This window comes from Halichoerus grypus, chromosome X, assembly GCF_964656455.1.
Source record: "Halichoerus grypus chromosome X, mHalGry1.hap1.1, whole genome shotgun sequence".
NCBI lineage: Eukaryota > Metazoa > Chordata > Mammalia > Carnivora > Phocidae > Halichoerus > Halichoerus grypus.
The window spans coordinates 127,586,391-127,598,902 of record NC_135727.1 but is presented as its reverse complement, the minus strand read 5'-3'; the positions used below and the strand labels follow the sequence as shown (position 1 = coordinate 127,598,902).

Sequence of the window (12,512 nt, the reverse complement as noted above, 5' to 3'; positions counted from 1 at the left end):
TGGTCATCCTTGGGGTTCTACTCATGAGGTTCAAATGCTCTAAATGAGTTTGCAGGATAGCGCTGTTTGGCTTACGCGGCAAATACATCACATCTTCTTAGAGGTGGATTGCACAATGCCTAGGTTTGCTTTACCCAGTGTGCAACCCGTCACTTTTGTATTGAAGTCTAGGATATAAAATTGGCCTCACGGTTCATGTGAGAGTCTCACGTTACAAACTGTATTGTCTATGGTGGTGTTTTCCTAAAGGCAAAATCTCCAGTGACTGTATTTTTTATAACTATGTACTTTGAGTTGACTATGAAAATGCATATTGTCTAAATTGAGCACAAGGTGCAAAATTAAGTACATAAAGTGCCGTATTTACAAAGATAGGGCGTGTTCCCCAGTGGGCATGGCCTCTTTGTAATTACATTTGAGACAGAAACTTTCTCCTGCAGCAAATGGACAGTTTCATGTCTGTTGGTACGAGGCAGGGACGCATTTCTGTCTTCCCTTATTGTCGTGTTGGGACCATGAGACACTCGGGCCTGGCCAGAAAGTTCCGTGCATGTCATCTTTGCTTGTGGCCGCTGAACGCAGAACATCCAGGTAAGGACTCAGAGAAGATCCTGAGGAATGAGGATGCCACGGTGCAGTTACAAGAGCCTGGACCCCTGAGCCGCGTCACCAGCTGGGGCAACCACGGAGAGCTGCCTGGTTACCAGGTGATTGCAACCTGACCAAGATCCAAACTTTTCTCTCTTAAGCCACTGAGATCCGGAGGTTGATGGTGTCATGGCAGGTAGACTGGTTACCTTGGCTAATCCAGTAGGTTGGTCACACTAGATGAGCCTGACGTGTTGTGAAAGCTCTTTGTATTGCAGACGGTTTTTCTGATTCACTGGTGTTGCTTTCAGTAGAAGCCCCATGGGTTAATTCTTGTGTGTGTGTGTGTGTGTTGTTCTTTTATATTTTTATTTTAATTTTATTGTTGTCCCAACACTTCAGCTGAGATCTAGCCTGTTTGACTTTTAAGCGTACAATGCAATACTGTTAAGTTTAGGCACTAGGCTGCATGGCAGACCTCCAGAATTCATCTTGCATAACTGCCACTTTCTACCCGATGATGTGCAGCTTCCTATCTTTCTTATCCCCCAGATCCTCGCCACCAGCATGCTGCTGTGTTGCTTCTGTAAGTTTGACTATTGTACATACCTCCTGTCAATGGAATCCTGCAGTGTTTGTCCTTCTGTGACTGACTTAATTCACGTCACATAACATCCCTCTGGTTGATCTGTGTTGTTGCATTTTGCGGGACTCTCTTCCTTTTCAAGATTGAAGGGTGGTGAACGTTACTTAAAAAAAAAAAAAAAAAAGCCACAAGTGTTGAGAAGGATGTAGAGAAAAGAGAACCTTCATGCATTGGGGAAATGCAGACTGGTGCACCCACTATGGAAAACCGTACGGAGGGTCCTCAAAAAATTAAAAATAGAATTACCATATGATCCAGCAATCCCACTTCTGAGTATTTATCCAAAAGAATTGCAGTCAGTTGGGGCACCTGGGTGGCTCAGTCAGTTGAGCATCTGCCTTTGGCTCGGGTCATGATCTCAGGGTCCTGGGATCGAGTCCCGCATCGGGCTTCCTGCTCAGCGAGGAGTTTGCTTCTCCCTCTCCCTCTGCCCCTCCCCCTCCCCCAGCTTGTGCTCTCACTTTCTCTCTCAAATAAATAAACAAAACTCTTCAAAAAAATAAAAATAGTCTTTGAAATCCCTATAAACTTTATAACCTTTGAAATCCTTAAACCCATATTTCCTGTGCATACGTTAAGCACTCTGCTGACTGTGGTGCTTTATTTTTGTTAATCAGATTTTAGTCTTAGAAAAAGATCAAAAGACAATGTAATGTCTTCAAGCCGACTTGTTTCTGCACCCTTTGAAATAATACCACGTAACTCCTGCGATTCGTGCTTCTTATGCTTTTGGAACACATTCATTTCCTGCCACACATCAGGACCTTCTGCAGGAAGATCTGAGAGTTGTTGCCTCTCAGGTTGAAGGCAGCAAGCGTGGTGTGAAGAGGTTGGGAGAAGTCAGGGTTGCAGATAATTCAGGAGAGGATGTGTGTGGCGGCGTCTTATCAGACGAGGGAGATGCCCTGGGTCAGGAACTGCTGAGAGAGAGTGGGGGGATCGGACAGACCATCTGTTAGAGCTGGTCTCAGGGAGACCTGTTTCCAGCCATCGTGTCCAGAGCGGAGATCAGACAAGTTTCTGTAGCACCTTGTCTAGCACTGCAGGTGAGGTAGGAACTGGTCCCAGAGCTGGCCCATTGGGAGAGGATGGAATAGGGGCTCATGCTCAGTTAGGCTCGTGCATCCCCGGCTTGCCTCCAAGGACTTCTGTGCATGAATCTACTTAATCTTCACTCCGCATCTGTCAAATAGATGTTATAATGGTTCTGTTACAGAGGAGGAAAGAGGTACATGGAACCAGGACATAAATAGGTTGCTTTAGGCTTAGATTTATGTAGTGATCTCCTGGTTAAGAAAATAAGTAAAATGGGGCACCTGGCTAGCTCAATCTGTAGAACAGGGGCCTCTTGATCTCAGGCTAAGTTTGAGCCCCATGTTGGGTATAGAAACTACTTAAAAATAAAATCCTTAATTTTTTTTTTTTTTTAAGTAGGCTCCATGCCCACCAAGGAGCCCAATACGGGGCTCGAACTCACAATCCTGAGATGAAGACCTGAGCTGAGATGAAGAGTCAGACTCTCGAACGACTAAGCCACCCAGGTGCCCCAAAAATAAAATCTTAAAAAATAATAAGTAAATGGATAGATTTTCATGATCTCCAGATATTACTGCTCATGGTGTGTACCACACAACTCTAGGGGTCACATTAACACACTGCATTGGGAAGACTGCTTCCTAAATTTGTGCAGTGCACAACCCATGCCACCATATGTAGTACTGGTTAGATTGTGACATTGTGTAATTAGATGGATATAGAAGTCAATGATAGCACTTCTTACGTTGGTTTGCCTGGCAAAGAACACAGAAGCATTGTGTGCATTAAAGCCATGTGTTGGGGCGCCTGGGTGGCTCAGTTGATTAAGCATCTGCCTTTGGCTTAGGTCATGATCTCAGGTCCTGGGATGGAGTCCTGCATTGGGCTCCCTGCTCAACGGGGAGCCTGCTTCTCCCTCTGCCTGTGCTTATGCGCTCTCTCTCTCTTTCTCAAATAGATAAATAAAATATTTTTTTAAAAAGCCATGTGTTGAATCCATGAGCTGGCATACAGACTTGAGATCTTTCCAGAGTGAAAGAAGCAAGCCGAGTGTGCCAATCATGAAAATAGAGTTCAAATAGTTGATTTATTGCATTCAAAGATGAAAAAGGCACTTGGATTTGTGTTTGTGTGCTTACCATTATGCACCATCTCATCCTTGGATTTGCTACAGAGGTCCGGCTCGCTCCAGTGTCCAGACACATAGTAAGAGGTACTTCTGGCTGTTGGCAAATCGTGAGTAGAAATGTCACCTCTTACTCCGGGGCTAGAGCATTAGCCAGTATACAAATCCCCCAGCACGTTATCAACATCCCAGGTAGAGGCTGCTCCCCCAGCCTGGGGTCCGAGTGAAGCTGACAAGCGACAGAGCCCCAGATGACCCTTGGTGGGCACGCATGGTGACCACAAGATACTCTTTTGTTGCTTTAGTTAGTGAGAGCTGCATGTTGTCACGACAGAACGAGCACATTCCCCTCATCTTGCAGACCTCCTGTTACCACCGTGTTCCTGCAAATGAATAGTTATTAAATTGGGCAAAATACTTCACTGCTGTTTATGCTAAGCAATCCTGTGGCATTTTGGGCACTGCAATAATTGAGGCTTAATCGGGCTTATAGAAAGATATTTTAAGTAGTTGGAGGAGAGGAAAATGATTGTTTTGGGCCAGTTTAAAACAAAAGAAAGAAACAAACAGAAGTGAATGTTTAGATTGACTGTATCTTCAGAAATATACACATCTGCTAACCTTTCCAGAGTGGGAATGAGGGAGGTAAATATCACTTCGAATATCTTACATCACACAGAGATTCAGTAACCGTTCTGCAAGCTCAATTCTTTTGCTTTAACAACAACAAACCCTACATTTTAATGCCATTTTAAGTGTGTTTAAAATGTTCAGTCCTGTTTAATTGTATGTTAAAATTTGGGGACAATGTAATTTAAGTAAAAAAGGATAATAAGAACACTAATGTTTATTTGCATCCTGCTGTTAGCTTTTCAATGCAAGTAAACCATCTTTCGACCTTTTATCATTTGAATTAAGTTTGCCCTTTTTTTCCCCCCACCCCAGTAATGTTTAGTGAATTCTGGTGCTAAAAAAAAATTATATAGTGCCATTATCTTCCATGGCAATTTAAAGGGCATCTCACATTAGGGAAATATTGAAAACCACGTTGTATAATTTCTGTCCCAGCAAGGCATTGTTAGAGACTCTCCAGGACTATAAATGGTTCTTCTCGTGGTTAGTTGTTTATATTCACAACGGTGACAATTAGAACCACCAAGCAAGGTGAGGCCACGAGTTATATGTTAACAGTGGCAGAAGGAGGTGGAAGGCTACACAGAGATTGGTGTGCAGGATGGAAGCTTCATCATCCCCACTTCTGTCTGTGGTCCCGTGCTCTTTCAAGATGATAAATTAGAGGTTGGGGATCCAGCATGCCATTGGTCGTGGTGTGGCAATTACCCAGTAAGACTCCATATGCAACAATCTTAGATAATGCACAGGAAAGCGCTTGATTAATGCTTCTGTCCAAACCACTGTCTAGCTCCAGGGCAGGCAGAGAAGCCAGAATTTAAGAGCTTCCCCCCTCACTGTCTTGTGTGTCAAAACCAAGCAGGCATCGAGTGTCAGCTCATCACTTACCAAGCTTTAAAAATACATATTTCTCTGCAGAAGATGGTCTCTCTGCTTCTCTGCTTCACACAAGTTTTCGTGAAATACAAGAAATCACTCTGCATGGAGGCAAGCATTCATTCTAGGAAATGACAGTGCTCTTGGATTATCTTCTGATGAGATCTGGCCATGAGCAGTGTCCCTAACAGCTAGATGGCATGGTGCCCTTTCGAGAAATTAATGGCAGTGACAAAACTCTTTCCTACTGAAGCCCAGGCAGCTACGTAAATGCTCACTCTGTGAATACCATAGATAATTAGCATCGCCCATCCATTTTGAAACATTCTGTGATGGCATGGAGCTAGCCCCGTCCTCTTCTGCCCCTTCTGTATTTCTGTTGTTTCTCCAGACTAACCCCCTTGGCTAGCGTTCTCATTTCTCCTTTTTGCAACACGACCACAGAAAGTAGCATTTATGAAAGGGAAAGGATTTGACCCAGCCCATGAATAATACTCCAAATCACGAATTTTGAGGATTTCAAACATAAAAGAATTCAATCTCTATAATGTGAGTAATTCTAGTGCCTGAGAAGGCAGGATGGTGAAGACAGTGGTAGCTGAAGTGTAAGGCATCATTGTGATTAAACACAATTATTTTATAGAACACATTTTAATTATCCTGATAAGAGACCATTACCCAATTAGGAAATGTTTTCAGCAGCACCATATTAAGACCTGTTTTGGTATCTCTTTCCTACTGTTTTAATTGTAGTTTCTAAGGACAAATGGAAACTGAAATTGTACTCTAAACCATTTCCTATTTGGTCGATGAGTATTTTCCTCAACCATAAAGTATGGATTTGCCAATGGAGAGAGTTAATCACATTGCCCTAGATTTTCTTTTATCTTGGCAGAGAAATAGAGAGCTCTTTCCAACACGAAACTCAGTTGTCTGACTACTTTGTGGTTCATTTTAGCTGCTAGTACCATAGGTGTTACAAAAGCAACACATCTTCATCAAACGCTAAAATAAGACGTGAACTTCTAGAACAGACTCTGTGCATTTTGCATTTTTATATTACATGTGGTATTGGTAAAGACCATCTATTTATAATATGCATGGGATTGCACCGTGTTTATGCTGAAAGGAACATGCTTTCAATCCACCCATTGAAGCCTCAGTAATTTGGAATGAAAGCTTAGAATACAATAATGTCCTCATGTTTCATGAGAGAGACACAGATGAAACTTTAAATTTTAAAATCCGCTCTTATCTATGCTCTTCCAAATGGGGAGACAGGATAGAAAGAGTGCATTGCAGTTGCTAACCATAATTAAAAACAAAACAAAACAACGCATGGTGGGAAATTTCAAACAAACACAAAAGTGGAGACGATAATATGGAACCCTCCATGAACTCATCCCCAAGCTTCAAAAATTATCACCACTGTGTCAGTCTTCAAACACCATTGTGTTACCATATTTTAAAATTGTGCATCATCGTCCATGAGCAAAACATAAACATTTCAATGTTTCAAGATCAACTGCATAAATCGCTGTGATAATATTTATCTCCAGAGTTGTATATATTTTCATATCCCTCCTCTGTATGACCCAATAAGTTCTGCATTGGAAAAATTCTTAATAGACCAGGGTGCTAACATGATCTTTCAAAGAAGCACACGTTTTTGGACTGTCTCCTCATCTGGGGCACCCAGAAGGTGCGGATCACTTGAGACCCACATCAGCTCAGCTACATTCAGAGTCATCCAGATTACCTAATAAAAATGGCTCTCTTACAAGTAATGATTCCGTAAGAATCATAATAATCTAAATTTATATACCCAGCACATTTACTTAATTTCTCATTAACCTAAAAATCTCAACTAAATGACTGATTTTGTGTCATCTGGATCCACTTACCCCTTTAGAGGACAACTTCTTGTTTTTCTTTCGGCTACTTGGAAATAAACTGAACATCTCATGAGATAATCCTAGAACAACAGATTCTAAACTTTTTCCGGGTTCCACATCCCCAGTGATATTTTGGTGTATTCGGAAAGGTAAATTTTTAGTAATAAAAAATCAAAATGCAACCTTAGCTAGCTCTAGGAATAAAGGTAGCAGAGCCACAAAACAAAAATTATTATATATATATATATATATATATATATATATATATATATATATATGGATAACACAGACCTAAGATAGTTTTGATGCATGTTTGAATATAAGAGGAATAGGGCCCTGGACTAATTAAAATCATTCCTAACAATATATAACATAATACAACTTTCCATTATTTGAGAGATCAAATACTTAGGGTTTGGCAACAAGAATTAAACTTTAGTCATAGAATAAAACCTTAAAACAGGGTGTTAATGTGCATGTGTTTGCGATACCCCATCAACCAAATTGATTGGTTAATTATTTTCTCATTGTCTGAGCTGTTCTTGCATTTTGGGGATTAAAGACATGAAACAGTTTTCCTAAGGCTTGATGTTCTGAAGAAGATGTAGATTTTCCAAGTGCAAAGTGGAATCAATCTGAGTAATGGGCTGATGTCAGGCCCAGAATTAACTGACTGACTTACTGAATTGGGAGACAAATCACAGAAGGACTCAACTTTGTATAGATTGTTAATGCATGAACTGTGTCATTTGGTGCCTTAAAAAAGTAAAATTTCTTAGGCATTTATAATGTGGTTAATTTGTGTAAACATTCACATGTTTTCAGTATGTGGCATTCAGCAGAGCTGGTTCAGAACACACCTGTACTTGTATGGGTTTATTTTTGCTCTCTTGTCAGTTTCTTGGTTTTGAGGCTGTTTGGTAATGATCTCTGGTCTTCAACTCTAGTGTCTCATTCCGTATAAGTCCATGTAGTAGAAACACATAGTTGTAGACCTTCAGAGAAGTGTATCACTCTGACCCAGGCTTTGGCTTGGAAAGTGTCATGTATTAGTTAGCTATTTCCACAGTAATGCTGTGTAACAAGTCACCCCAACTTAATGGCATATAAATATGCATTTATTCTCATGCTTATGGGTCTGCAGGTTATCTGGTGTGGCTCTGCTCTGTGTACTGCATTCAGGACCCAGGGGCAGAGGACAGAAACCCCCCTCCCCCAAAGAGCAAGAAGAGACACCTGCTACTCTTCAGGTCTATGCCTATAATTGCCATTTCCGTCCACATTTCTTTGGCCAAAGCGTGTGGCAGGGAACTCTATGCCTCCCATAGATGTTGAGGGGACTGTGTTAGATAGTTTTCATTACTGAGTAATGCATACCACAAAATTAGCAGCATAAAATAATATCCATTTATTGTCTCATAGTTCCACAAGCCACAGTCCATTGCAACTAAGCTGGGTTCTCTATGTAGGTCTCAGCAGGCTGAAATCAGGGCATCAGCTAGGGTTGATTACAGGTCTAACCTGGGGCTTGAGAGCCTCTTCCAAGCTCAATGGTTATTCACAGAATTAATTTCTTTCTCACACTTTCTACATAGGTTCCTCCATGTTTAAACTGACAACAGCAGGTGAAGTCCTTCTCTGCCGTTTTGCTCTGTTTAGCCCCTCAGTGGATTGGATGGGGTCCACCCACATTGGGGAGAACAATCTACTTTGTTCAGTTTATGGATTCAAATGCTAATCTCATCCAGGAACACCCTCATAGACACACACAGAACAGGATGTTTAGCTAAATATCTTGGCACCTCCTAGCCCAGGCAAGGTGACACATAATGAAATTAACCGTCACAGAACATGCCAAGTTCATGAGCATTGTTGAAACACGGAGGGGAGATGGGGCTGGGAAAAGGCAGGGACCATGTGTGGAAAGTCTCATAGGAGATCTTGGCCTGTATTCTAAAAATGTTGGGACCCCATGGGAGGATTTGAAGCAGGGGAGAGGGCTGATCACATTTGAAAGAGCATTGTTAACACATTGCATGGAAGGACAGAGCAATATGTTAGGGGGTAAGGGCTCACTATGTACATGGCCATAGCTGTCATCTAGGTGAGAGATGATGGTGGCCTGGCTTGGGTGTAGCATTGTAGAATGTGGAAAACGGGCATATTTAAGAGTTCTTTAGAAGGTGAAGTGGACGAGAGTTGGCGGTTGACCAGACATAGTAGTTGAGGCAAAAGAAAGGAGATTCCCTAGTAGGGGACCCAGGACAGTTGTAAAGATCTTACATATACTCTGGGGTAAGGATTCCCAATTGTAGTCTCTTGATTGCCAGAGTGTCTGTCTGTGAGTTCTCTATAGAAATTTTTATCTTGTGTTATCATGTTACTGATATACCAAAAACAAAACTACCTAAACCTTCTGGGTGATGTGGGCATCTGCCCCATGACTGAGTACTGCCATGTTATTCCAGAGTCTCCACTGGAATTTGCAAGACTTCCTGTTATGGTTCCTGCTGATCCCCAGTGCCAAGCTCAGAGTGGAGCCTAGAAGGTCATCAGTCAGGCTGTGTAATAAATAATGCCTAGTTAATATAAAACAAATTTGTGAATTAACAAAATAGAAGAGTGAGATCAGGAATATGAATATGGATAGAGGGTAGCTGGGGACCCCCCATAACTATCTCCAGGGTCTAAAGGTGGGTTTCTGTGAGTAGGAGGGGTGTGGGGAGTTGTATTAGTGTGGAACTGAGGGTTGTAGAGAATGGGTACAAGCTCTGCTTCCCCATCTCATACAGGGATTGGTGCAGCCCTTGATGGGGTCTCTCTTCTTTCTCAGAGATTATCACAGAGAACATGGCTAACAATTATGGGGACAAGGATTGCTGGACTACACAGGGAGCTCTGGGGAAGCAGATAGTTGAGGGCTGCATGGAAAGAGTAAGATGAACAAGAGACACGAAGAAACACCCCAGGAGGAAAGGATGACACCTCTCTTAGGGTGGCTGATCTTTTGAAGGGCTCAAGGTCCCCATGGCTTCCCTCGCCCACTCTGGAGGAAGCAGGCAGTGTAGATGGGGAGCCGATGAGTTCCAGGACAGGCTGAGGGCAGCCTGAGCCCCTGGGGCATGAAGTCAGGGAATGGGAAGAGGGGAGACCGGGAGGACGTGGGCTCAGAGAAGAGAAATGGATACTCAAAATGAACTTTGGCTTTCTCACTGCTTACCAGAGCCATGATTACGGCAGGTGGTGTTGGGATCAAGGGCTTTGATGACGGCAGGTAGTAGTTGCGATTTAGGGCTTGGATGACTGCACATAGTAATTACAATCAAGGGCTTTGCACTTGTAGCGGAGACCTAAATTAAATGTGACTTACACAATACTGAGTATTATTTCTCTGCCCCATAAAATGTGTGCTAGTATTTGGGCACCTTTTTGTTCATACTTTGTCAGGGGTTTATAGTCCTTCCATTTTGTTGTTTTGTCATCCTCGGGGTGCTGCTTTCCGAGACAATTCACTATCATGCGATATTACAGTCACTGGGGAAAGGAGAAAGGGGGAAGCATGCCTGTTCTGTCTAGGACCTTATTGTAGAACTTGGACAGTGTCTGGCTCTTAGCTCTCATTGGCTGGAACATAGTCACATGACCAAGCCACAGAGGGGTCTGGGAAATGTAGTCTTTAGCAGAGAGCTAGGTGCTCAGATGATTTCTGTGTGTGTGTGTGTGTGTGTGTGTGTCTGAATTCCTGTGTGTGTGCATATCTGTGTGTGTGTGTGGAATTCTGTGCGTGTGCATACCTGTGTGTGTGTGTGTCTGAATTCCTGTGCGTGCGTGTTTGTCTGAATCCTCATGTGTGCATATCTGTGTGTGTGTGTGTGTGTGTGTGTGGAATTCCTGTGCGTGTGCATACCTGTGTGTGTGTCTGTGTCTGAATTCATATGTGTGTGCATATCTGTATGTGTGTGTGTGTGTGTGTGGAATTCCTGTGTGTGTACATACCTGTGTGTGTTGTGTGTCTGAATTCCTGTGCATGTGTGTGTGTCTGAATCCCCATGTGTGCATATCTGTGTGTGTTTGTGTGTGGAAATTCTATGTGTGTGCATACCTGTGTGTGCGTGTATATACTTGTGTTTGTGTGTGTCTGAATTCCTGTGTGTGCACATACCTGCATGTGTTTGTGTGTCTGAATTCCTGTGTGTGTACATACCTGCGTGTGTTTGTGTGTCTGAATTCCTGTGTGTGTACATACCTGCGTGTGTTTGTGTGTCTGAATTCCTCTGTGTGTGCATACCTGCGTGTGTTTGTGTGTCTGAATTCCTGTGTATGTGCATACCTGCGTGTGTTTGTGTGTCTGAATTCCTGTGTGTGTGCATACGTGCGTGTGTTTGTGTGTCTGAATTCCTGTGTGTGTGCATACGTGCGTGTGTTTGTGTGTCTGAATTCCTGTGTGTGCACATACCTGCGTGTGTTTGTGTGTCTGAATTCCTCTGTGTGTGCATACCTGCGTGTGTTTGTGTGTCTGAATTCCTGTGTGTGTGCATACCTGCGTGTGTTTGTGTGTCTGAATTCCTGTGTGTGTGCATACGTGCGTGTGTTTGTGTGTCTGAATTCCTGTGTGTGTGCATACGTGCGTGTGTTTGTGTGTCTGAATTCCTGTGTGTGCGCATACCTGCGTGTGTTTGTGTGTCTGAATTCCTGTGTGTGCGCATACCTGCGTGTGTTTGTGTCTGAATTCCTGTGTGTGTACATACCTGCGTGTGTTTGTGTGTCTGAATTCCTGTGTGTGTGCATACCTGCGTGTGTTTGTGTGTCTGAATTCCTGTGTGTGCACATACCTGCGTGTGTTTGTGTCTGAATTCCTGTGTGTGTACATACCTGCGTGTGTTTGTGTGTCTGAATTCCTCTGTGTGTGCATACGTGCGTGTGTTTGTGTGTCTGAATTCCTCTGTGTGTGCATACGTGCGTGTGTTTGTGTGTCTGAATTCCTGTGTGTGTGCATACCTGCGTGTGTTTGTGTGTCTGAATTCCTCTGTGTGTGCATACCTGCGTGTGTTTGTGTGTCTGAATTCCTGTGTGTGCGCATACCTGCGTGTGTTTGTGTGTCTGAATTCCTGTGTGTGTGCATACCTGCGTGTGTTTGTGTGTCTGAATTCCTGTGTGTGCACATACCTGCATGTGTTTGTGTGTCTGAATTCCTCTGTGTGCGCATACCTGCGTGTGTTTGTGTGTCTGAATTCCTCTGTGTGTGCATACCTGCGTGTGTTTGTGTGTCTGAATTCCTGTGTGTGCACATACCTGCATGTGTTTGTGTGTCTGAATTCCTGTGTGTGTGCATACCTGCGTGTGTTTGTGTGTCTGAATTCCTGTGTGTGCACATACCTGCGTGTGTTTATGTGTCTGCATTCCTCTGTGTCTGCATACCTGCGTGTGTTTGTGTGTGTCTGAATTCCTCTGTGTGTGCATACCTGCGTGTGTTTGTGTGTCTGAATTCCTGTGTGTGCACATACCTGCGTGTGTTTGTGTGTCTGAATTCCTCTGTGTGTGCATACCTGCGTGTGTTTGTGTGTCTGAATTCCTCTGTGTGTGCATACCTGCGTGTGTTTGTGTGTCTGAATTCCTGTGTGTGCACATACCTGCATGTGTTTGTGTGTCTGAATTCCTGTGTGTGTGCATACCTGCGTGTGTTTGTGTGTCTGAATTCCTGTGTGTGTGCATA

At 43.1% G+C, this 12,512-nt stretch overlaps 1 protein-coding gene across 1 annotated transcript in view; it reads left to right on the top strand.

The window, feature by feature from the left end:
* The window catches only part of STS (steroid sulfatase), a 183,094-nt gene that overhangs the window by 159,469 nt on the left and 11,113 nt on the right, over positions 1-12,512 (top strand). The gene's annotated exons all lie outside the window — the stretch shown is intronic.